Source organism: Papio anubis, chromosome 5, assembly GCF_008728515.1.
Source record: "Papio anubis isolate 15944 chromosome 5, Panubis1.0, whole genome shotgun sequence".
NCBI lineage: Eukaryota > Metazoa > Chordata > Mammalia > Primates > Cercopithecidae > Papio > Papio anubis.
Window position 1 is genome coordinate 8,911,096 of NC_044980.1, and position 24,931 is coordinate 8,936,026.

Here is a 24,931-nt window from a genome sequence, read left to right on the forward strand (position 1 = left end):
ATTAAATATGGAGAAATTATATTTCTTTTCCTGGATCTGTCAGAAAAAAAAAGTATATGACTTTGGGGAGAAAAATATCCTTCCTCCGACTCTGCTTCCTCATTTGCAAAACAGGGAAAGGAAAGTCCCACTAATTTAGTAATAAATTATCTCATTACTGAGTGTAAACACTGTTATTGTTTAGCATTTATTTCTGCAATCTGTCAGGATATTTTGAAATTTCTGCATGAAATACACATCTTAATGCAGCATTTCTCCTTCTCTCTCACATGGTGTGCCGGAGAAGGCGAGGCAGAATGGTGAACACATGGGTGATGTAAATGAAATGCTGTTTAATTTATTTTCAAATGGATAAAAGGAAATGTAATTAAGCTCCCTAAAAGCCTCCCAAATAAACTTCCCTTAAAGGAGTAGAAAAGGAGGTTGTAATTGATCAAAGTAGCTACCTCAAGTGTTTCAAGTGTCAGATTCCTTGACACTTGGAGACAAAGACCAGATTAAGATAGGCAGCAGAGAATCAATTGTAGTACAAGCCAGAAGCTTCACAGGATGGGAGGAAAATACCAGAAATGTGGATTAGATGCTGGTCAGCATCAAGAAGCAAACACACTTCATGTCTGAAGTCTCAGGCTTAGATGTACCACTGGTGTAAGTGAATCCTCTCTCTTCTTCATGCACAAACAAGTAAATGTGTGTTTATATTAGATAAATAGATGATAGATGATAGATAGATGGACAGACAACAGATAAACAGATAATCTCCTATCTGTTTATTTAATGAGGAAAAGCCGAGATATCAGCCTAAAACCACTAAAAAAGAGAGACAGAAAAAGTCTTACGGGTCTACTGGTCCCAAGAAAAAGACTTCCTTCTGCTGCATTGCATGCTACCAAGGACAGCAGGGGATCCACAGCAAATAATATCCACTCACGTCTGTACTGTACATTTGCTAAATTCTGATCTCTGACAAAAAAAAGGAGCCCTGGTAGAACAACTATAAATATATACACTCAACATCTCACATATCGCATAGTAAGTGCCACAAAATGAGCATGCATTGTATTTGTTCTAAAATTGTTACTCTTCAGAGTATTCAAACTAAAAAACAAAACTATATTTATATCTCAGGATTCTATAACTCCACCAGCTTTGGAATGACAAGCATGAGAAGTGGTCACCCTCTTAGGGTCATTAAGGTTCCTGAAACTTACACTTCATAGAAACAGGCATTTTTATCCTTTTTAAAAATATATGTGTATGCCCCAACTAATCAACAGCCTGGACACATAGAGAGACCCAACTTTGAACTGACTGTGGAATTAACTCTCATGTGTCAATAGAGAGGAAGTCATCAAGGTGTAAATTTCCTCTCTCAAGGATTGTATGTCTTTATCATATAAATCATAAAATAAAATCATGAGTTTCCATTAAAAAGTAAATATTTTATGATCCACAGTTTATCAACTGTCAGCTATACCCTGTTTTGATTCTTTGCTTTCCTCTTTTTCAACATGATCAAATATGAACATGCTATTAAGTCTTAACCCTAGCATGCTATTTTTTAAAAGATAGTATATAATGAATATCTGCCATAAAATAGTACATAAGTATGTGTGATAATCAATTACAATTGATTATTTTAGTTTATTGTCTTTCCAAAAAGACAGTGAAGATTTGAAGCAATCTATTGTTAAAATAAGGTTTTAAAAACAGAAAGAAAAAAACCCCGAAACCACCAGGAATGGAGAATTAAAGCACAATATAAAACCCCTGTAATAAAAAGAGTCATTGCCTCACAGATGAACATAAATTGAAAAATCTATTGCATTTTTTCTGCAGACATTCCTCAGGATAGTGCCATACTACCATTCATGGGAGATGCTTATCACAAATAGTCAGAAATAATGTATCTCAGGGAGAAGCATTTCATTATTAGGTATGATGAAAAGCAATATTACTAGAGGCATTCCATCATCAAGTTCTCTTGGCCTATTTTGAAAGGTCTTTAGGAAAAGTTATTCACAAGCAGGCATGAAAACTATGAAGCATCAAAGCGATTGATGATTCTAATAATAGTATAACTGATCATTTATACACTGTAAATATAACCTACTGAGCTCATCATAATGATCAAAGTTGAGGTTTAAATTAAGACACTGTAAAATAAATGTTTAAATGAAACACACTGAGATGACCACAGTAGTTAACTTAGAGTGGGTCTGATTAATGGTCTTTTAAATTTCATTATCTCTAGCTTGCAAGTTTTCTATAATATATAGGTAATATTTTTATAATTAAAATTTAAATTTTGTTAATTTTTTCCAGACTTACTAATATTTTCACCTGCAATGTGTTTCCAATGTGTATGAGTCAAAATCTTTCATAGGACTTTGAGGTCTACAAAAGTGAGCAGAATATCAGGAAAATTAATTTTAAGCCCACATGTCACAAGCCAAAGGAACATGTCCGATTTAAGCTCTCTGTGCATGAGCTTTAATATCTGTAAAAACATCTTCTCCCAGAAAAAGATACCCCTAACTGAAAACAGCCGTTGTGTCATGGAGATGGGAATGAGATTAGATTTTATTTTCTACTTTGCACATGCCTATGCTTTAAATTTATTTCATTTGGAAAAGATAACTTTCTGTTTTCTCGGAAAAAGTTTGACTTTTTAATGACAATTTTAAAGGCATCATAAATTATGCACTTTTTGATTGCACAGTAAGAACTGATCTAGAAAAAAAAAATTGAATTTGGATACTTTCCAAACTGGAAGAAGTTTAAGTCACTCAGATAACAAGTATAGGGTTTCTTTTGTGGGTGATGGCAATGTTCTAGTTAGATAGTGGTGATGGTCGCGTGACCTTGTAAATGCCGTAAAGACCATTAAACTTTAAAATGGAGAATTTTCTTGTATGCGAATGATATCTCAAAACAAAACAAAACTAGAAGACACTGAGGAGGAAGCATCAGATTTAGGAAAGAATTATCTGAGCTTGTATTAGTTTGTTTTCACGCTACTGTGAAGATACTACCTGAAACTGGAAAATGTATCAACAAAAGAGGTTTCATTGACTCGTAGTTCCACATGGCTGGGGAGGCTTCAGGAAACTTACAATCCTGGTAGAAGGTGAAGGGGAAGCGACTGCGTCTTACATGGTGGCAGGAGAGGGAGAGGGAGAGGGAGAAAGGGAGAGGAAGTGCCACACTTCGAAATCATCAGCTCTCATGAGAACTCACTGACCATCACGAAAATAGCATGAGAGAAACTGCCCCCATGTTCCAATCACCTCCCCCCATGTCCCTATCTCTACAGGTGGGGATTATAATTCGAGATAAGATTTGGATGAGGACACAGAACCAAACCATATCAGAGACCATTCCCTATAATCACTGTCTCCTCCTTGTCAAAAAGTGAGAGACAGACACAGTTCTCAGGGACAATCAGCAGAGGCTGTCACACCCTTAAGGCCATCTCATCCATAACTCAGGTTTTTTAAAAATCAAATTGTGTTATACAAGTGGACTCATTTGGCCACATTAAGGGGAGGCTGTCAGTGAAGACATTTTCCTACCTCATTAGGACAAGAAACATCCTTGCTCTCGCAGAGTCAGAGATTTGGGCGACATTACCTCTTTAGAGTATATGCCTTGAGTGTGGTCGCCCCAAGCTTTTCTCTATCCTCTGTAGCCCATGTTGATACCTCTCTCAGCTGGCTTTGGCTGCATAATTAAACATCCCCAAATTTAGTGGCTTAAGGAAACCACCATTCATGTAGCTCGTGTATACAGGTCAGCCATGTGGGCTGAAGCTCTTCTGTGCTCAGCTGCTCAGGTGAGTGAGCTGGCTGTGGGCCAGGGTGATGGGCAACTGGGCAATGTCTCCCTCTTCATACAGCAGGCAAATCTGGGCTGTCTCATCCAGCACAGCATGCTTCAAAAAGAATAAGTAAAGCATTAAGATCTTTTAAGCCTAGACCTGGAACTGCACAGGCCACTTCATCCATATCCTCAGGGTGAGACTCGGTCGCAAGTCCATCCTGGACCCAAGGGGTGGGGAAACAGGCCTCACCTCTTGATGGAAGGAAGCACAGAGTCACATTGCAAGACATGGGACACGAGAAGGGAAAACATGCTTGGAAGCAACCTACCATCACACAGCCCCAACAACATAGATTCCAAAATTATAAACACAAAAGAAAGAAACATTCAAGGGCTCTCGGCTCACACAGTTAATCTTCCCAGTGGGACACGGGGAATATAATGATTTAATGACTTCAAAGTCATGTATTATTCAAAGAGGAAGAGTTCTCACTAGAGAAAACATCCCAAGTAAACTGAAATGCATCTGCACTCATTACTGTTCCTCTCCCTCCCTCCCCTCCTTAGAGCCCTCAGTTACTGTATTAGGTAGATAAACAGGGTTTGATTCAACTGAAAGGGGAGCTGTAGCCCTTATACAACCTCAGATGAGGATTGCTGAGAGAGACAGAGATGAGACAATCTAGACACGTTATATATTTCCTCAGATCTATTATATCCGGGCTTAATTTTTTAAGGTGAAGGTTTCTGTAACCTGGAAAACAAAGCAATAATCTTACAATACTACAGTAGAACTGGGCAGAAGTCCCCAAATATCTCTGCACATCAGAATTGCTCAGTACACTTAATAAAAACACTACGTCTCAGGCTCCATCCTCAGGCATTGTGATCCAATAGGTTTGGAGTTTAGTGCAGAGATGTAATTTCAGCAAGCTTCTCAGTTGTCTGGATGAGCTTGGTTTTATTAGGTAAGAAATGGGGATAATTGTATCTGCTCCATCTGGATTCCACTGATGTATCAATAGATACGGATGGGTGCGGCATGCTGATGTGCGGTGCATTAAAGCAGATAAGCCATATCAAAAAAACAAAACCTCTGCAGCAGACAAGCTTATACTGGGCATACTCCAACCTTACTTTCCAAGATGTCCATTTTCAGCTTCTTGCCATCTACTGATTACTCATTAAAATCTAAGACATTCATGTTAACCCAGGCATACTGTAGGATTGCGTATAGCTGCAAGTTACAAACACGTAAGAAAACAGTACTGCACAAGATAGAAATGTATTTGTTCCCACGTAAGTATCTCAGCCCTGTCATGACAAGCCAGCTCCATGAAATATAAGAGACCCCCAGCTCCTCCCACCTAACCACTTTGCCATGCCTCAGCCTCATGATATAAAATAGAATTGGGGATCCAGAAATCACATTCATATCCCAGGCAGAAGTCTGGAGAAAGGTGAAAAGTTGAAGCAAACAGCGCCTTCTTTTAAAGAACATTCCCAGTTTGCACACTGTATTTTCACCTGCATTCCATTGATCAGAACTTAGTTACATGGAAAGGAAGTCACTAGAAAGAAAGACTGGAAGATTCCATCTCTATTCCAGACGGCCATAGGGGGCTGAATTTCTGTGGAAGAAAGATAAATTGTAGGATAAGAAGAAATCCCTGCCATACCCAGGCTGTGTCAGAACACCTATCTCTGCTTTGAGCCTATAAAATGTTTATACCTCAAAGTGTTGATTGTGGAATTATTTATTATAACACTAAAAATTTGAAAACAAATTAAACAGCCAACAATAGGAGAATTATTAAGTCAACTACAGGACATCAATTTAATAAAATACCATAGAATCACCAGAAAAGTTGGTTACCAAGATTACACAATCCTTTTTAGCGTGTAGTGGTGTCTAGCCTCTTCCACTTTCTTAAATACCTGCAAAGTACAAACACTCATAGCACTGAAAACCTGGCCTGAGAGGCAAGCCAGTTCCTCCGTCCTAGAGGAAATAACCAGAGGCAGCAAAAAGAGTTTGATTAGGACAAATCCACCCAGGCTTCAGTTCACAGCAAATTCAAACTCTGCTTTATGAAACAAATTCCTCCTGAAAACAAAAACGAAAGAACAAAAACAATAAGACATTTTCCATCCCCCAAACATCTGTCCCAAGGCCCTGAACTAATTAGCATTCTGGCCTAGGATCCCAGGTCACCCTTCCAGGACTGGGAGATGAACAGAGTCGATTTTCCCACCAGCATTCCTGAGCTCTCCCGCCATCATCAGCCTATATCCACATGGAAACACAAATCCCGGGAAAGAGCTTGGCAGGAAGTCAGGAAGAGGAGATGCCAGCAGAATCTCGGTGCTTTGTGGCCGAGGATATCTCAGGAATAACGCTTTATAGGTGGAGAGGGAGAAAGAGAGAGACCCTTGATAGCAGTGCAGGCCAACAACTGTAGCTGTGCAAGAAATTCACTGGTTCTAAGTATAAAAAACAACACAGGGAGGGCAGATGTACATTAGGTGAGAACCTTAGAGACTGAGAATCCCAGCAGGAGCTCTGCACATAAAGCAGCACCTCCCTTTCCTCTGTAGGCTCAAGAATGGATTCTTTCACTTTCTAAGTGAGAGAGAGAAGACTTGAGTACACCACCACCACCCCTGCATTCTTCTTTACAGGCACGCGACAGGAACACATGTTTCCATGCTTGGTGAGGAGGATCAGTAAAAGCATAACCTCAAGTCTGGAAAGGTCACTGGAGGCACTGCTCTTTGATGAATCTTGTGCATTAGACAGTTGAACTTTATAGTCATTATTTGGCATCTTAAGTAGAATGTGAGAAGGTCTCACTATTTTGAAACACCTGCAGAATGTACACAAGGCTAGGACCAACTGAAATGAAGAAACAAGAGCATGATCTAAACAGGAGGTGCCTGGGGACGATTCCAAAGAGATTCAAGATGCTATGGCAAATAGAACATTTCTGAAAGGATACATGAGAAATTGATAATAGTGATTGCCTTTGAGGCAGGGAAGTGGGGAACCACAGACGCCAGCATTAACTGGAAAATCATTTGATGGTATGTTATTTTGTACTTAATTGTATCAGCTATGTTTATTAAATTTTCAATAAAAAAGAGGGATACTTGAGACAAAAACAACACTTTCACTTTGGCTCTTTCTCCATTAATTTCTAGCCTTATGACCTGGAGAAAGATATTAAAATCACTCCACATGTCAGTTTCACATGTATAAAATCTAAAACCTGAAAGTCTAGAAACGATGCCCAGCCCTGGCAAATGTCACCTAAGGCTGGGGCTTGGAAGTCACCATCAAGAAGGGGAAGGAGCATTCCAGTTGACTCTGTGGTCACGACCACTGCTCTTGCTGTCACTAACACCTGTAATCACACTACATGTTTGTGACATTGGCTTCTTTCTTTTCCTCTAATACACTAAATTCTTTCCTTCCTTAAGACTTTCGTATAGGTTAATCCACTAGTTTTTAATGTTATGTTTCTAATTTTCACATGGCTATATCTTACTCAATTTTCTGATACTGATTATCAGATGTCACTGTTTCGATTCTTTGATGTCACTTCCTCAAAAAGGACTTCCCTGATCCCCTATTTATACTTTCTCAGAAAATTTTGTTATTTTATTTCATAATATATATGTATGCATCTGTAATTTTTTTTTTTTTTTTTTTTTCAGACGGAGTCTCACTCTGTTGCCCAGGCTGGAGTGCAGTGGTGCATTCTCGGCTCACTGCTACCTCTGCCTCTGGATTCAAGTGATTCTCCTGCCTCAGCCTCCCAAGTAGCTGGGACTACACGTGCCCACCACCACGCCTGGCTAATTTTTCATATTTTTAGTAGACATGGGGTTTCACTGTGCTAGCCAGTAGGATCTCGATCTCCTGACCCCACGATCCTCCCGCCTTGGCCTCCCAAAGCATTGGGATTACAAGTGTGAGCCGGCCTGTCATATTTATTTCTGTAAAATATATGTAACATATGTTATATGTACATATGTCCTTTCCCTTGCTTTTTCACACATAAATTTATATGGCAGTTTATTGCATACTATGTATTCAGAGTTAGATAGCATTCCAATGGATAATCTGTGATTTTTAGTCAGTCCCTTATTGATGAAATTAAGATAATTTTCCCATTCTTTTGCTGGTAAAAATTGTGCTACAATAAAAAAAAAGTAATAACTTTTAAAAAAGATACTATGACAGAGATAACGTTGCAAGGGTAGACAGTGCTGCTACTGCAAAAAGTAGACAGCAATGATAAGTCAAAGCTGACTCCTCTCTCAGAATGAAAGCATCTCTTCCTCCTCACCAAAAAAAAAAAAAAAAATATATATATATATATATATATATATATATCTTGACTTCGAAAAACAGAACAAGAACTGTCCAAGACTTAGGTTTTTCAAGAATAACTATAAAGTGTCATCAAGAATAAAAAAGACTTAAATAAAAGTATATTTTTCTGGATTAGAAGGATTTAATAATAAAAAACAAACCAGTCTTCCCTTTTTGATAAGAGTGTAAAATGCTACATTTTGGGAGAGGAGGCAATTTGGCAGCTTATCATAGTGTTTCTCAACTATTTTTCTTTCCCATTATCATTCCCCTAAAAAGGCTTTTTAGATATTTTTCCTCATGCTCTCATGCATGAAATTGTAATCCTACAGATATGCTGAATATCTGTTCATATGCTTTATATATAACTATGCTCTTTACATAGAAACAGCAAGAATTTTTCATACACCTCCAGACAGGAATGGCGGGGGAGTGAATGGAAAGGAGGGAAAAAGGCAGCAGGGAGGGAAAGGGGAAGGGATAAAAGAGGAGGGAAGAGGAGGGGAGGGGAGGGGAAAGGACGGGAGGCGAGGAGAGGGAAAGGGAAGAAGGAAGGGAGGGAAAGGAAGAAAGGGAGGAAGGAAAGGAAGGAGGAAGAAAGGGAGGGAAGGAAAGGAAGGAAAGGAAAGAGAGGGAGGGGAGGGAGGAAGGGAGGGAGGGGAGGGAGGAAGGGAGGGAGGAAGGGAGGAAGGGAGGGAGGGCAGGGAGGGAAGGCGGGAGGGAGGAAGGGAGGGAGGAAAGAAAGGAAGATGTGCTCCTTTGGATACAATTTCAACCTGACTGAAAATGCATGCTCACTACTAATTCGAATAGAAGTTGTCTCCATCTGGGTCCAGTAGGAAGAAGAATTCAAATCAAATGGTTCAAAGTGCCACTTACAGAATGTGGGCAACACTTACAGAACTAAAATGATGAGACACCCGGAGACAAGCCACATGGAATGGTGCTGTCACTCAAGAAGGCTGCCTTGGAGGGCTGGGGGAGGAAAGTGTTGCCTGCCTGCCTCCTGAGAACTGAAGCTATGGCAAAGGAACTGCCCACCCAGCACAATTAGCAGATGTGTAGGGCACAGGCACTGCCAAAACCTGGCACCAGCTTTGCAGTGGGAGGAAGTGCCTCCTTCCCACTCTCCTGCCAGCTTTCCGTCTTCTGTGCCTGACTCCCCTTAGTCAAGCTCACCTGGAGGTCACACCTATAAAACTCACAATAATTCCTGAAATCATCGAATACCCAGTCCATAATCCTATCTCTCCAGTCGTTCCCCAAATGTCCTCCCATCTGGCCTAGCCAATCAAGGACCACTCATGCTTCTAGTATTTAGGGTTGTTAGGTCTTTTCTGATCTGGAACTTTCTTCATAAAACTGACATGATGGAACAACAGCCAGGTGGTGTTCTGTGCAATGTATCACCTTCTGAATGTGGCCAACTGCTTCCTTATGGTGCCATTTAGCTTGGTATTCTATCCTTTGCATTTCCTATAAACTGGAAATGAGGCGTAAGGTCTTGACTAACGTTAAACTTTTCTAACATGATTACATCACAGGGATGGGTAAGGCTGTAGTCCACCTATGGTTCACTGTGGTGCCTCATGCCTATAATCCCAGCACTTTGTGGGGCTGAGGCAGGTGGATCACCTGAGGTCAGGAGTTTGAGACCAGCCTGACCAATGTGGTGAAACCCCGTCTCTACTAAAAATACAAAAATTAGCCAGGTGTGGTGGTGGGCGCCTATAATCCCAGCTACTCGGGAGTTTGAGGCAAGAGAATTGCTTGAACCTGGGCAGCAGAGGTTGCAGTGAGCCAAGATCATGCTACTGCACTCCAACCTGGGCAATAAGAGTGAAAACTCTGTAAAACAAAAACAAAAACAAAAACAAAACAAACAGAAAGAAAGAAAAGAAAAGAGACACGAGGTATCTATCCCACCTGGAGTTATGCAAACATGGACATCTCCTAAGTAGAGGTGATGACAACCAGATCCTTGCACTGTAAGATACGGCCCCCAACCCAACAGAAAACTGACTTGTGCAGTGTTTAGCTTGGCACCAAAGATGCAGGCTTTCACTAATCTACTGCCTAATGGTTTTTTAACCAATTGATGAAGCTGTTTTAAATAAATTATTTCCTGATATAAAATAACAATGTCTAATACTATCATTTCCTTTCCACTTACTAGGTGGTATTCTGTATTGTCTGTTCTCATGCTGCTAATAAAGACATACCTGAGACTGTGTAATTTATAAAGGAAAGAGATTTAACAGTCTCACAGTTCCACATGGCTGGGGAGGCCTCAAGATCACAGCAGAAGAGCAAGGAATGTCTTACATGGCAGCAGATAAGAGAGATCTTGTACAGGGAAACTCCCCTTCATAAAACCATCAGATCTTGTGAAACTTATTCACTATCATGAGAACAGACAGGAAAGACCTGTCCCCATGATTCAATTATCTCCCACCAGGTCCCTTCCATGACACATGGGAATTGCGGGGGCTACAATTCAAGATGAGATTTGGGTGTGGACGCAGCCAAACCACATCACATTCTTCTGTAAGATGGAACTCTCTCTTAACAACTAGGCTATTTGGTTACCCTTAAAAACAGCTCCTGCTGGGGAGGAATGATGAATGCTTAATTTTCCCCCTTTGCAAATTAGAGTACATGGAATCGCTGCTTCAAATAAAGTCAATGAGATTTTTCAGGCTTTTTCTTTTGTAAATATTGTTAAAGACACATGTATTTCCACACATTCAATCTGTAAAAATAACAAAAATAGTTTTCATGCTCAAATTTTTATAAATTTAGCCAATGGGAGCACTTTCAAGCTTAAACCTATTTTTTTGTTTATTAATCTGAGAAACCTTCCTTGCTTTCTGGCACAACAAGAGATTCCAGACTCATTTTATACCTTTCTCGGCCTGAAATAAGTCACTGCTCCAAGGAGCCATGATTCCTTACAGGGGTAAATGGTATTAAAGGCCAAAATCCAGTGCCTTAGGGTGCCCATTGCTACAAAGTTGATATTGTTTCTAGGCCATTTCAGTGGTCAGAAAAAGAAAAGGTAATTTTTATAATTACATTTAACATTTACATTACCTTTAACATTATAAGTTATGGATTTATGAAATATTTTTAACCTATCATTATAATGTCCTTTATCTTATAAAATATATAAAATAATTTTTGTATAATGATGCTAATAATATCATTACTAAAAACAAATCAACAATCCACTTGAAGCTTATAAGTTCTATGACTTTTCTTGAGCTGTAACAAATTAAAGATTTCTATTCAGTTCCATATATTAATGTCACTTAAAATAAATCTTTTCTATAGTATGATATGAACTTGACATACAATTATGTTTCAACTTGCTTTAAATTTTACTAATACCTACATGATTCCAGGGTTAAAACAATGTAAAAAGAAACACACTAAAATTTCTCAATTGGAAGCTATTTCATTGGTTTCTTATTTATTCCTGCACATTTTTACAAATATGTACATAAGAAGAAAGAATAGTCATTTTCTTTTGTAAAAAGTCAGCCCACTGAAATACATTAATTAGTAAATTTTCCACTTAATATAGGTTAGGGCTAACCTATATCATTTTAAAGGCTGTTCAAGGTAACTTTTTCATAACTGCACATGAAAAAGAGGTTTGCTTTTTTCAGTGATCATGTACTACTTCTGACCTTAAAACATATTTTTGAAAAAGGAAAACAAATTTAGGGACACATTTTAGCCCCAGTCTTCTTTGTCCTGTGGGCAGCATTTGGCATTTACTGGTCACCCCTCCTTTCGGAAACCTTTTATTCCATTTCCATGGATCCACACCCCTTGATTTTCCTGCCTTCTACTTACCAAGTTCCACTGGCAACGCTGCTCCTTCTCACCAGCTCTTATCGCTTGGCATTCTTTAGGGTCTCCCATACTTCTAACACTACACACCCTCCCAGACAATTTAATCCACCCTTCTGGTTCCAATTTCCACCTCTGATAATGAAATTCAATTCTATAACTTTACCCACCTCCTGAACCTCAGAAATCTATATCCAACTGCTGACAGGATGTCTCCCTTTTCCACTCACAGACACAATATTTTCAACAGGCACCAGCTTGAGTTCATCATCTTGTGCCCCTTCCTCCTTCCTCCTCCAGTCTTTCTGGTGTTAGAAATGGTACCAACCTAAGGGCACAGGCATCAGGCTTCCCTTCATCCATCACCTCCTTTCTTACCTACCTCCAGGGCAATCCCAATCCTCTCAATTAGACCTGTAACCCAACATCCCCGTACATCCATTTCTCTTAGTCCAGTCCATCTCCTGGATTGGGCAAGCATCGTCTCTGGTCTATTCCAACACCTCCTGCTTCCCATTTTCACCCTCTGTGACCCATTTGTCATGCTGTATTCAGAATAATCTTTTAAAACATAAATTAGGCCAGGCACCGTGGCTCATGCTTGAATGTCAGCATTTTTGGAGGCCAAAGCAGGAGGATTACTTGAATCCAGGAGTTCAAGACCAACCAGGGCAACATAGTGAGATTCCATCCCTATACACACACATACACACCCCCAGGTGTGGTGGCATGCGCGTGCACACACACATACACACACACACACACACATCCAGGTGTGGTGGCATGCACCTGTAGTCCAAGCTACTCAAGAGGCTGAAGTGGGACAATCACTTGACCCTGGAAGGTTGAGGCTACAGTGAGCCATGATCATCCCACTGCATTCCAGTCTGAGTGACAGAAACAGAAGGAGACTTTGTCTCTAAATAAATAAAATAAAAATTAAATATCAGATAAATACCTTTATCTGATTAAAATCCAGCAATTCCTTATTATCATAGTAAATTCCAAGTTTATGCACTTATATTTCAAACTAATTTACCTACTTCTAATCCTTGCATGATGGAGATTTTTCAGCAATACCCTCTATGATATTTTGCTTTGGTAAATGTTCATTTTATTTCTACAATTTAAAATATTTTCTAGTACCTTCATATTTTTGCAAAGCTGTTTTTCCTCTACCTAGAATATTACTTTTCTCCTCAACTCCTCTTTCATATTCATCCTTTAGTTGCTGTTATTTTTTTCTTTGAGACTGAGTTTCGCTCTTGTCACCTAGGCTGGAGTGCCATGGCACAGTCTTGGCTCACTGCAACCTCTGCCTCCTGGGTTCAAGCAATTCTCCTGCCTTGGCCTCCTGAGTAGCTGAGATTACAGGCATCCACCACCACGTCTGGCTAATTTTTGTATTTTTAGTAGAGACAGGGTTTCACCATGTTGGCCAGGCTAGTATTGAGCTCCTGACCTCAGGTGATCTGCCCGCCTCGGGCTCCCAAAGTGCTGGGATTACAGACATGAGTCACCACACCCGGCCTGGGTCCATGTTAATTACTACAACTGAGGCCCGGGAATTATAGCATTTTAAGTATAACATATAATAATTCCAAAGTACTAAGTATATGGTGTGACATCAGGCAGGCTGTTAATAAATGTTAGCTATTTATATAATTTAGGGCGTTCATGGATAACAAAGTAATCTCTAGACTGAATTCATCTCCGAAATCAACTGCCTTGCATTTGCATAATTCATATCCCTGTTTTTCTATACTGGAAGCTAAAAACTGTTTTTTTCTAATTTTCAATGTCATGTAGAGATAAGCGGGAGATAACTTATTCTGAATGATACAGTTGAATTCCAGACCATTGTAAACAGCTGTCCATTCTTAATGCTGTAAATTTTGCTTTTTGTCATATATTTATGATCTAAAACTGCTTTACATCAGAAAGATGATATGTCAACCTTGAAGCATCACTCTCTAGTAACAACAAAATGCCAAAATAAGACATAACTTTATTTTATTTTACTTCAGGTTGGTGGAGAAAGAGTTTCATTAGATCTGCTGGGTATACGGACTCTGTAGGAACATTCATTGTGAGGCTGAGGCCATAGCCAGTGCTGTCATGAATATAGAGGAAACGGGTTCCTGCATAGCATGGGTGATAACCAGCAACTGATAAAGAACCTCAGCTGTGTTGAGAACTTGAAATAAATGGACTTGTGTTGGAAGAGAAGCCACCAAATGCAAGGCTATCTACTGCTAGAGAGAAAAATTACTGCAAAGTAATCATTGCTTAGCCAGAGGCTAAAATTTCTGCAAAAGCTCTGAGATAAAAATTTTGAATAATCAAGGCATTTAAATTTAAACCTCACTAGCACTTCTTCTTAATCATCCATAGACCTAATAATTCTCTTAAAAACAGAAAAGTTCAACTCCTCACCATATGATGGCAGGTGGGAGACACAGAAGGGGTAAAGAATTATATCACAGGGAAGGGACCAGAGACACCCCCCAGTCATTCCTCTCAGGATCCTGAGACATTATCTTATCTTTGTGACCATAGACAAGGACATCATTTGACCAATGACCAAAATCATATCTGTTTCTAGATCTCCTCCTGATGACCAAGTTAATTGTACTGTGATTATTGAAATTAGAGTTCAGATAGATGTCTTTTTCTGCTTTTGATTGTAGTGAAGAACAATAAGCAGCACTAATTTCTGTCTCCATTTTCCCTCTGGAAAGGAGGAACCTGGCCTGCTAAACCCCAGCTGAGGGCTTAAGCCATGGGCCCAGGAATGGCAGGGAACTGTCCCTTCAGCTCCAGAATAGTGAGTCATGGTTGGTGCAAATAACCCAGAGGAGCATTCCTCCAGAAATCAAGACAGAGAGGTAAAGTTGAAGGGTAAGCTAAAACCAGAGGCAGTGCACCCCAAGGGAAAAAACATTTCAGAAGAAAAAAAGAGGCTGAGACACAGAATGGGGGAAAGAATCATGGCACAGCGAAGGGACCAGAGACACCCCCTGGTCATTCCTTTAAGAATACTTCAGGACCCTGAGACTTGATCTTATCTTTGTGACCATCAACCTTGTCACATATGGTCACAAGGATAGATAGAGCTGCTCCCACAGCAGGTGGGAGGCCACAAGCATTTTTGCATAGACCATTCACAGCTTTGGCCATGAAGGGAAGTAGCTCTTGAGGCTACTAGGCCTGCTCCAAGAGTTACTGGATAAAAACAGGAGCAAGAGAGCAGATTGGATGAATGGATGGATGGATGGATGGATGGATGGATGGATGGATGGAGGATGGAGAGAGAGATAGAGAGATAGATAGATAGATAGATAGGTAGGTAGGTAGATAGATAGATAACAAAGGGAGAAATGATAGACATAGTTACAGACAGATGACAAAGAAAGATGACAGATATAGATAGAAAGACAGGTAGGTAGGTAGAGAGTTGACAGACACAGATGACAGATGACTGATAGATAGTTAGATAGGTGGATAATAGGTATATGACAAAGAAAGAGAGAGAGATGATAGACATAGAAAGATAGGTAGACAGATAGATGATAGATAGATGACAGACACAGAAAAATAGATGACAGGCTAGATAGATGATAGATCATAGAAAGATGGATGACAGACAGAAAAAAAAGAGATGATAGACATGGAGAGATGATAGATGGTTGGTAGGTAGGGGGGTAGGTAGGTAGATAGATACACACACACACACACACACACACATACACAACAGAGACAAAACAGACATACATAAAGCTTCTGAGTTTCTGCGTTGGAAGGGATTTTAAGATGCCTACCTGATACCAAAGTAAGAATCGTTTTTCTACTATCCCCAACCAATAAGGTACTAACTCTGAGGTCTTCTTCCTTCTCTCCTCACTCTTCTCCAAGAGAATATTTTCATAGTCACAAAGATCATCCAGTTTGACACTTTTTAAGAGGTGAGCATCAATGTAGAGAAGACAGCAACTCAATCAAGCTGTTGGCATTTTTCCTGAGCCTCTGTTGACTCAGAGGCTTTAGTCTTTCCAGTAAATTCCTATGCATATGAATTTTTAAAAAAACATCTCATGCTTGCATGTTCTTGGAAAAATCTAAGTCCATCGGGTGATTGGTCAAAACCATTAAGATGTCAGCAAATCAGTGGGCAAAGTTTATGAAGAGACATTTACCAAAAAAAGCAGCAAATCTCATTAACAAGCATAATATAATTATAATATAACTTCTGGAGGGTATGGTGGTGACAGGGGAAACAGATTGTAGTTAGGACTGTAACTTGGTAGAACTCTTCTCAAGGCAATTTGAGAACATTATTAACAACAGCAAATATGTTTATTTCTATTGACCTGGGAAGCTCAGCAGTAGTATTATATCATGAGGAAATACAGATAATATAAAGCAAAGTATTATGCATGTTTTCCACAGGGCTATGACTAGAAGCAAAAAATAATATAGTTATATAAACTATGGCATAATGTCACAAAAGAACAAAATTTTATAGCATTTAGAAGTGTTTTCTTCTAAATTTAAAATAACAGAATACAGAATTATATATATGCAATGTAATGTAGACATTTTTAACTAGAGAAAACTGCTAAAAGAAAATTCAGTGAAAGATTAAAGGTGAGTATGGGGGATGCAATTATGTTTTTGCTTCTCTGTGTGCAAATTTTTGGCAATTTTGTTTTCTTTAATGAGCATTTTTTTTTCAAGTCGTAACATATTCGTTTTAAAGAAAAACTAGACTTATTATACTCGTTTTTGTAGATTTCTGTTTTATCAAGGGGTTACTGTAATATCAACCCCTTTTCTTTTCTCCTCCAAGGCAAAATAATTCTTGCTTACTAAACCTTTCTCCACAAGTCTTACCTCCCAACTCTTTAATTATATTTGCGATTTTTCTCTGTAAATGTCATTAGGTATTTCTTTAAAAATTTTCCAAAGATTCTGATATACTAGAGAGCCTACCAAATCACTTACTTGTTAGGAAATTCTTAGAGATATTTCAGTTTAACGCCGACATTTTTGCAACGGAAAAGAAAAAGGAGGCCGAGAGGAATGATGCGCCCTTCACAGTTTTAGAAAGCCTGTTAGCACCAGGGCCAGCCTTCTTATTTATTTACTCTCTTTTATTTACATAACCTGTCATCAAGTCCAGTTCATCTCCAGCTTAGGTTCTCCTTGTGTCTTTGATCTGCTGACCACGCTGGGTCTTATAGTTCCATAACAGGTTAAACATAAGGATCAATGAAAATATGCATACATTGACATCTTGGCATTTCACCAGTTTTCAGTGAAACAAATGAGCAACACTTTTCCTTCTTTTGTTCCAGATGTCCATATGCCCTCCTTGTTCACATACAAGGAGCAGAAATGAAGTTAAGCAGAGTCCAGCACGTCACTCATCAAAAGATGCTGGTGATTGTCCTGAAATATGATATCAGACTCATGGCTGAACATAAGTGTGCATTAATGTTTGAAGGCTTTACTAAAAAGGTGAATCACAGATGGAAGCATCAGGCAAAACTATGGGAAGGGAGAAGGTGGACCTTTCTGCCATCTTCTGCTCCCAGCCAAGGTTCTCCTGTAACTGGAAAGCAGTGCTTCTCTCAGCCGCTGTCAGTAGGAATCTCCACTTCTCAAGTGTTCCTCTAAGCAGAGGAGAAAATTAACTATTGGGATTCAAAGGTGTCCCTTCTAGGACACATTGCCTCCATGTAAATCAAAAGCAAAAAGAGCAAAGTATGTGGCAGCTCATTCTACACAAGTGGGCAAACTTTGGTGTAAGATTAATGAAAAGAAATGAAAAAGACGTAGCAAGTCAAAATACCCATAACACAATTGAAGCGCTTTGCAAATATTCCTCTATGTGTTTGTAAACAGAACGTTATCTGAGACAGGTCTCAATCAATTTAGGAAGTTTATTTTGCCAAGGTTAAGGATGTACTCATGACACAGCCTCAGGAGGTCCTGATGACAAGTACCTGAGGTGGTCAGGGTGCAGCTTGCCTTTATATATTTTTGGGAGACATCAGACATCAATCAATATGTATAAGATGTACATTGTTTTAATCAGGTAAAGTGGGACGACATGAGGCAGGGGCTTTCAGGACACAGGTAGATAAGAGACAAAAGGCTGCATTCTTTTGAGTCCTCTATCAGCCTTGCACTGAATACACAGTTTAGTCTGGCTCAGTGAATCTGCATTTATCACATAAACAGCAGGGCAGAGGAAGCAGCCAGGTATGCATTTGTCTCAGGCGAGCCTCAGAGAGATGACTTTGAGCTCTGTCTGTCCTTTGTCCATAAGGAATTTTCTTGTAGGCAAATTGTGAGGAAGGTATGCAGCTTTTTACCTTTGTAGCTATCTTATTTAGGAATACAATTGGAGGCAGGTTTCTGACACCGTTCCCAGCTTGATTTTTTTCCCTTGGCTTAGTGATGTTGGGGTCCCAAGATGTATTTTCCTTTCACATTTTATAACTGTAAATTTTTAATGCTGTTGCTAAAAGTATCCTTTATTATGGAAGATTTTCTTTGTGAGCTGTGAAAGACAAAGTTAAGGCAAAATGACAAAGAAGGGTCACAAATAAAAAGATGGCCTGATGCTGATGGATAAATGCAAGCTGGAAGACAGCTGGGTGACAACTTACATCAGGCAAAAAGGGACATGTTGATGGCATCAAAAAACAAAAGAGGATTCAGAACAAATATCCATAAAAGAAGAAGAACAGTTGTGTGGTACAAAGGAAAAATCACCCCATCTGATGAGGCAAATCTGATTAAGACTGAAACTTATGAATATCATAAAAATATAAATACAGTTGTATCATATGAAACTGCTGTTTTGGGAGGTCAAGAATAGTTGAATATTGGCAGTTTGAAATGGGTTTAGCCCAATGAATTCACTTAGAGCAGGCACAGACTTCCTGTTGCATATGAGAATTGAGTTCCTGCAAACCAGTTCTTTTATTATTGCTCTAAACTTTCCAACTTTTAAAAAAGACCCTGAGGCATCAGTGTTGGCCTCTCAGAGCCCCAGGTGAGTAAAGCAGAACAGCTGACATGGTAAGCGGGCAACTCCTGTCTGGTGGGGCCACTGGCTGGTGACTCCTTTGTTCAGTACGGAGATGGCTTCAGCTCCCCGGCTGCTGCCTTAATCTTCACCACATTCCCCGTCCAGGCCCTGCCTGGAAGAGCATAAGGTCCCTGGCTGTAGGAAAAGGGGAAGAAGCAGAGCAGAACTGCTCAGGAGCTAGGAGCTGGGTGCACTGACTTGGGATCCCAACTGCCTGGGTCTAAACCCCAGCTGTGCTTCTCCCCAGTGTTTCCTTAACATCCTGTTTCCTCATTTAGAAAGTGAAGCCACAGAATCCCATCTCAGTGGGTTAAGTGACCCACAGTTGAGTGAGCACATTGCAAGGCGCTTAGAATAAACAGTGCCTGGCACAAAAAGAAACTCAATAAATGTTCGCAATTGTGATTTTAACCTTTTGTGTGGATGTGCGCAGTTGCAGAAAGGAAAAGCTGGGTACGCATAAAAACGGTTTTAAAAAATGCCCAGAGTACAGAGTTATTTATGCTAATGTGTTCACACCTATGGAGAAAAGTTTGTAGAATGAAAAAAAAAAAAAATCTTTTAAAGATCAATTACAGCAAAACAACCACAGCAAATACTTGTATTTCTCTAGTTTCATCTTTAGACATTCCCCAGGGACACAGGCAATAGCTCCCTCCCCTGCATTAGAAAGATGACTGTCAAAATTAATCTGCAATATTAGGGGTAGTGCTGACAGTTTCATCTCTGTAAATGTTATTACTGCATTAAAAAAAAAAAAGAAACCCACAAACCTCTGCCCATCTTTCTAGTCCAGGCACTTGGAGAGTTCTTACGGGGAGAAGCACTTCTCCCCATCGATAGAAATTCAATTTGCTGCACAAGTTAAGACGCAGTAAACTCTCTCCCTTGCTTTACTGCTGCTTTCACAATCATAAAACGAGCCTAATGTTTAAATGTTAGAAAGCACTTAATATTTAATTGCTGGAGATTAAGTCTTTTTCATGATGCCTGAGCTGCCCAGCAACAGGTTAGAAATTGAGCGTCTGCGGACTCCTAGGGGCACAGCAGCGGCTCAGCTTTCAACATCTGCCCCCAGCTTTCTAAGGCTCAGAAATGCCAAAGGAAATGAAAAGTTTCCTCTTCCAAAGCAGTTGCCAGTTCCTAGCAGCCAGCACATGGCAGCATCTAGAAAGGCCTAGCGGAGACGGATGTGTGCACGTGAAAATGCGTGATGTTCTGAGACCCAAACATCTGGCAACAGGAGAACAGCAGAGCCGGGGCCTCAGAGAAGCTCTCTCCACTGTGCCCAGGAGGAGCCCTTGTGTCCCCACATTCATGTGACCCCACCCACACTAGAAACACCTTTTTTCTGCCCACTGGACATTCATTCAATGTCAGGTGACTTAGACCCATTCACAGATATCTACTGGCACTTCACACTGTCCACATTTTTTTTTCTTTTGTGCCTGTAAATAAGAACAGAGAACACAGACAAAAGAAGGAAAGGAATAATTGCTTGTTGTCACCTATTCAGCCTCTAACAGAGCCAATTCTGAAAGGAAAGAATTCAGTGCTACTTCCCAGCAGGATGCTGACACCATGAATGACATCATACAGCCAGACCTCAGGCAACCAGGGAGCCCGCATGAAAGAGGAGGGATGTCAAAGGAGAACACCCGTGGTGCCACCTGACAGCCGCTTCCTGCTGAGTCCTGCAAAGTGGCAGGGGGAGAGGAAGCCTGGGAGGCACAGGGCCTGGGCTTAAATCCCTGGTGGGCCCCTCTCCCACAACCTGATGCTGGGCAAGAAGAACCTCTCAACTCAGTGTCCTTGTTGTAACAACAGGCTTAGGATGCCTTGATCCCAGGGTGGCTGAGCTAAACCTGTAGGAAAAATTGTTGTTAGGAAAAATCCTATAAATGTTTGTTGAAACTGGATCTGAAATGAGTTAATCATCAGATCCCAGATAAAATCAGTTATTCATGTGTGATATGGTTTGGCTGTGTCCCCACCCAAATCTCATCTTGAATCCCCACCTGTTGTGGGAGGAACCCAGGAGGAGGTAAACTGAATCATGGGGGCGGGTCTTTCCCATGCTGTTCTCCTGATAGCAAATAAGTCCATGAGATCTGTTGGTTTTATAAAGGGGAGTTTCCCTGAACAAGCTCTCTTCTCTTGTCTGCCACCATGTGAGACGTGCCTTTTACCTTCTGCCATGATTGTTGAGGTCTCCCCAGCCAGGTGGAGCTGTAAGTCCAATAAACCTCTTTCTTTTGTAAATTGCCTAGTCTTGGGTATGTCTTTACCAGCAGCATGAAAACGGACTAATACAGTGTGTTATTTGGAACTTCAACTTTAAATAAATTCTGTCATCATCAAATCCCTTCATGGGTTGAAGTTTCTTGACCTTGGCACTACTGACATTTTGGGGCAGGATCATTCTTTGTTGGGGAGCTGCCACATTCATTGTGGGGTGTTTAGCAGCATCCCTGGCCTCTACTCACAAGATGCCAGTAGCATCCCTCCATTTCCCCCTAGGTTATGACAACCAAAAATGTCCCCACATATTGACAAATGTCCTGGGGCCAGGGGAAAATCACCCCAGGCAGGACCCACTGCTATGTATGATGGAACACTAAGAGGAATAACTGCAGAAGCTATTTTTTGCTGTCTATCTGCTGCATATTAAACACAGTGAGATAACAGTGGACAGAAAATTTCTTTTTCCTGGTGGTTAGTGACAACCTTTCCATAAAACAAATAGCAAAATCACCCCTTGTTCCCATACCTAAAGTCAGGTCTCAGCATACTCCAAGGACACAAACACAAAGTCTGACTGTAAGGACAAGGCTTATACTTGAAAATTATTGCAAGATTTTGCTTATTTATGTCAGCAAAAACTCAAGTAACATGCATGAGGATCTAATGATGTCCAACTAAGGAGCATGAAATATAACACCAAGTTGGTCTTAATGTTTTAATCAGGGTTCATTGCTGAGAGATTCCAGATTTAATACGTTATTTTATGCAGATGGAAGTGGCTCTAACACATGATTGGTCGGCTGGCTAGCTGAAAGTGGAACTCAACAGTGACCTGTTTTTAATGAGGTTGAGATGCCAGAACTTCCCTGGAATACTATAGAAGATGAACCCAAAGGCTTAGGAAAATAGATATATTGGACTACAACATACATGCACATATGCACACATACACACAAATACACACACATCACTACATCCACAGAGAGCTCCCAAAGACTCTTCCCAAGGCATGGAGAAGTGAGGAGAGCCCTCCATCCTGAAGAGGTCTGTGCTGGCTGCTGTCTGTCAGCTGGTTATGGTGACCTAAGGGATCCTAGAATAGCAGAGGCCACATGGCAGCCCTTAACTAGAAGAGAGGGTGAGCATATTTACCATGGGGACAGCAAGGTTTCCAGGAATGTTTTAATTCACAGGAACCTTTGGTGGATGCCAATTGCTCAGAGCATGCCTTGGAAGTAACTAGGTGGGCAGCTTCCTAAATTGTTCCTGGATCTACATATCAAGGATGAATCTGTCTCTGCGGATCAGAATGGAGAGATGGCCCCTTGCCCAGTTTCCAGGCTCAGGACCTGCACATTCCTGTGGGCCTGGCTCCTCCCAACCTTCTCACCCCAGACTTCTCGCCTCCTGCTTTGTTCTGTTTTCCTCCATCACACACACACGTCTCCATTGGAAACACCTTCTTCATTTCTTTAACAAAGGCCTTGTACACAGGAACTGCCTTGGCTTTGGGATACAGATGTGAGCAAAACAAAGACCCCTGCCTCGTGGAGCGACAGCATGCTTTGCTGATTATCGCAGCGTCTGGGATGTCATCTGTCTTGTTGGTTGCTATGTGCCCAGCACCTAGAAAAGCACCTGGCATGTAGAAGGTTCACATTAGATAGGCACTGAATGGATGCCTGCACTGTCTGCTCGCCATTGAGTAAGACAGTCTGTGTCTCTTTCATGGTCTCTCTTTACTCAAACATCTTTGAGTCCCAGCCTTGCTTCCTCAGTCGGATCACATCACAGAGCAAGCTTCGGCTATGGTGAGCATCTCTGTCAAGTCCATGGGTGAAATGCAGAGACAACCCCCGCCCAGGGCAGGAGTCTCCAAACCAGGATGATATCAGAATCACTTTGAGAAGCTTTGAAAAAGCACAGATCCCTGGGTACAGACCCCAGAATTTCTGACTTTCCAGGTCTGGGATGGAGCGTGAGTATCGGTAAAAGTGCCCAGGAAGCTTTCGGTGCTCTGCTGTGGCACGCCCACTCTCTGCATCTCTAGCCCATCCTCACCCTTCTGCAGGAATATCTCTGGGCCCCTGGATTTTTCTCAGAAGCTGAGTCTGAGAAAGATCAAGAGTATGTGGGAAAGAGGAGAATGAAGGAGCGAATAGAATACACCTCTTAAAATATAGACACCCAATCTAAACATCTGCCCCTCATGCCAGCCAAGACAGCTCCTGAGTCATATTTTTCCATCCCTGATATACAAAGAAAAAGCTACAAACCTGCAGGTGTGCCTGTTATGCAAACATGATGTGAAAGGACACCTCAAGGTACAGATTTCTGTTCTTCAGCAGCTGAGGTTATCACTGACATTTGCCTCTGATTCTCATATCCACAGTTATGAAGATGGAATAAACCAGGGGTTCTGAGAGCTTTAAACGCTGGATAGTACTTCTGCTCTGAAAGCACAACTCTTCTCTGCATCAAGTCCTAGCAAGCCCAATAAAATGGATTCTTGGATATAAATTTTTTAGGAAGAGAGTAAGATGTAATGATCTCACAGGAAAACAAGCTCAGTTCCTTAAGGTCATCTTCAAAGCTGGAAATGAGTCACATTTAGAACACTGACCTCCCGTGCTTTTTCTGAGGTGTGTTTCAACACCAACAGCAGGCTAAACCAAACATCTGAAACGCCGTGGGAGCTGGAAGGTTAGAAGGCTCTGGTTTCAGACCTGGACTAACTGGACACTGAAATCTGGGCTGGGGTGCTTATTCCAGAAGCCGATGGAAAAAACATAACGTTTTAAAAATCAAATTCTTGACTCAGGATCATTACATAATCAGCATCAAGTAGGTCTCTGTTATCACTACAGTGATAAAGCCTGAGCTGAGCGGCCACTAGGGTAAAGAGGGCTCTGTGCTTAGCTCTGTGAAGACAAGAAGCCAGATTCTCAAGAGCTTAGAGCCGTACACAGCTGCAGAGTAGGCAGGGATGAACGCAGGAGAGGGAGTGGGAAAGCTGCACAAACACGGTAAAAGGAAAAATAATTTAGGCTGATCGAACGCTCAGGTTTCCGACACTCAAACTGCCATGCTTTTTGCAAATGGTAAGAATTCATATATGATATCAGCAATAAAATAACATCCTGTTGTAGAACAAACTACACAACAAAATACACTGAAAGACAAGCTTTAGTCTTTTATGACGACAAGCAGACCTCATAAGTAAATGAAAATCTAGTCCATTACTCTTTTTATTCCTTAAAACAAAATAAAAAAAGAAAAGCTTTCAGTGACATGATGAAATTACTCTCACAACACTCTTGACAATCTCCAAATAGGGAAGGTGTTTTTCTGTGCTGAAACATGAGAAATTGTGCTTGAGGAACCCAGTAAGTTCAAAGTGACTCAAAGCTCTATCACAGCTGTCAATGAAGAATGAAGAAACAAAATTCTTCACAGGCGTAACATGAGAGGTATTGAGCGTTTTGCAAGGCTGAACAAGCAACACGTAGTTTTTGCATGTGCAGTGC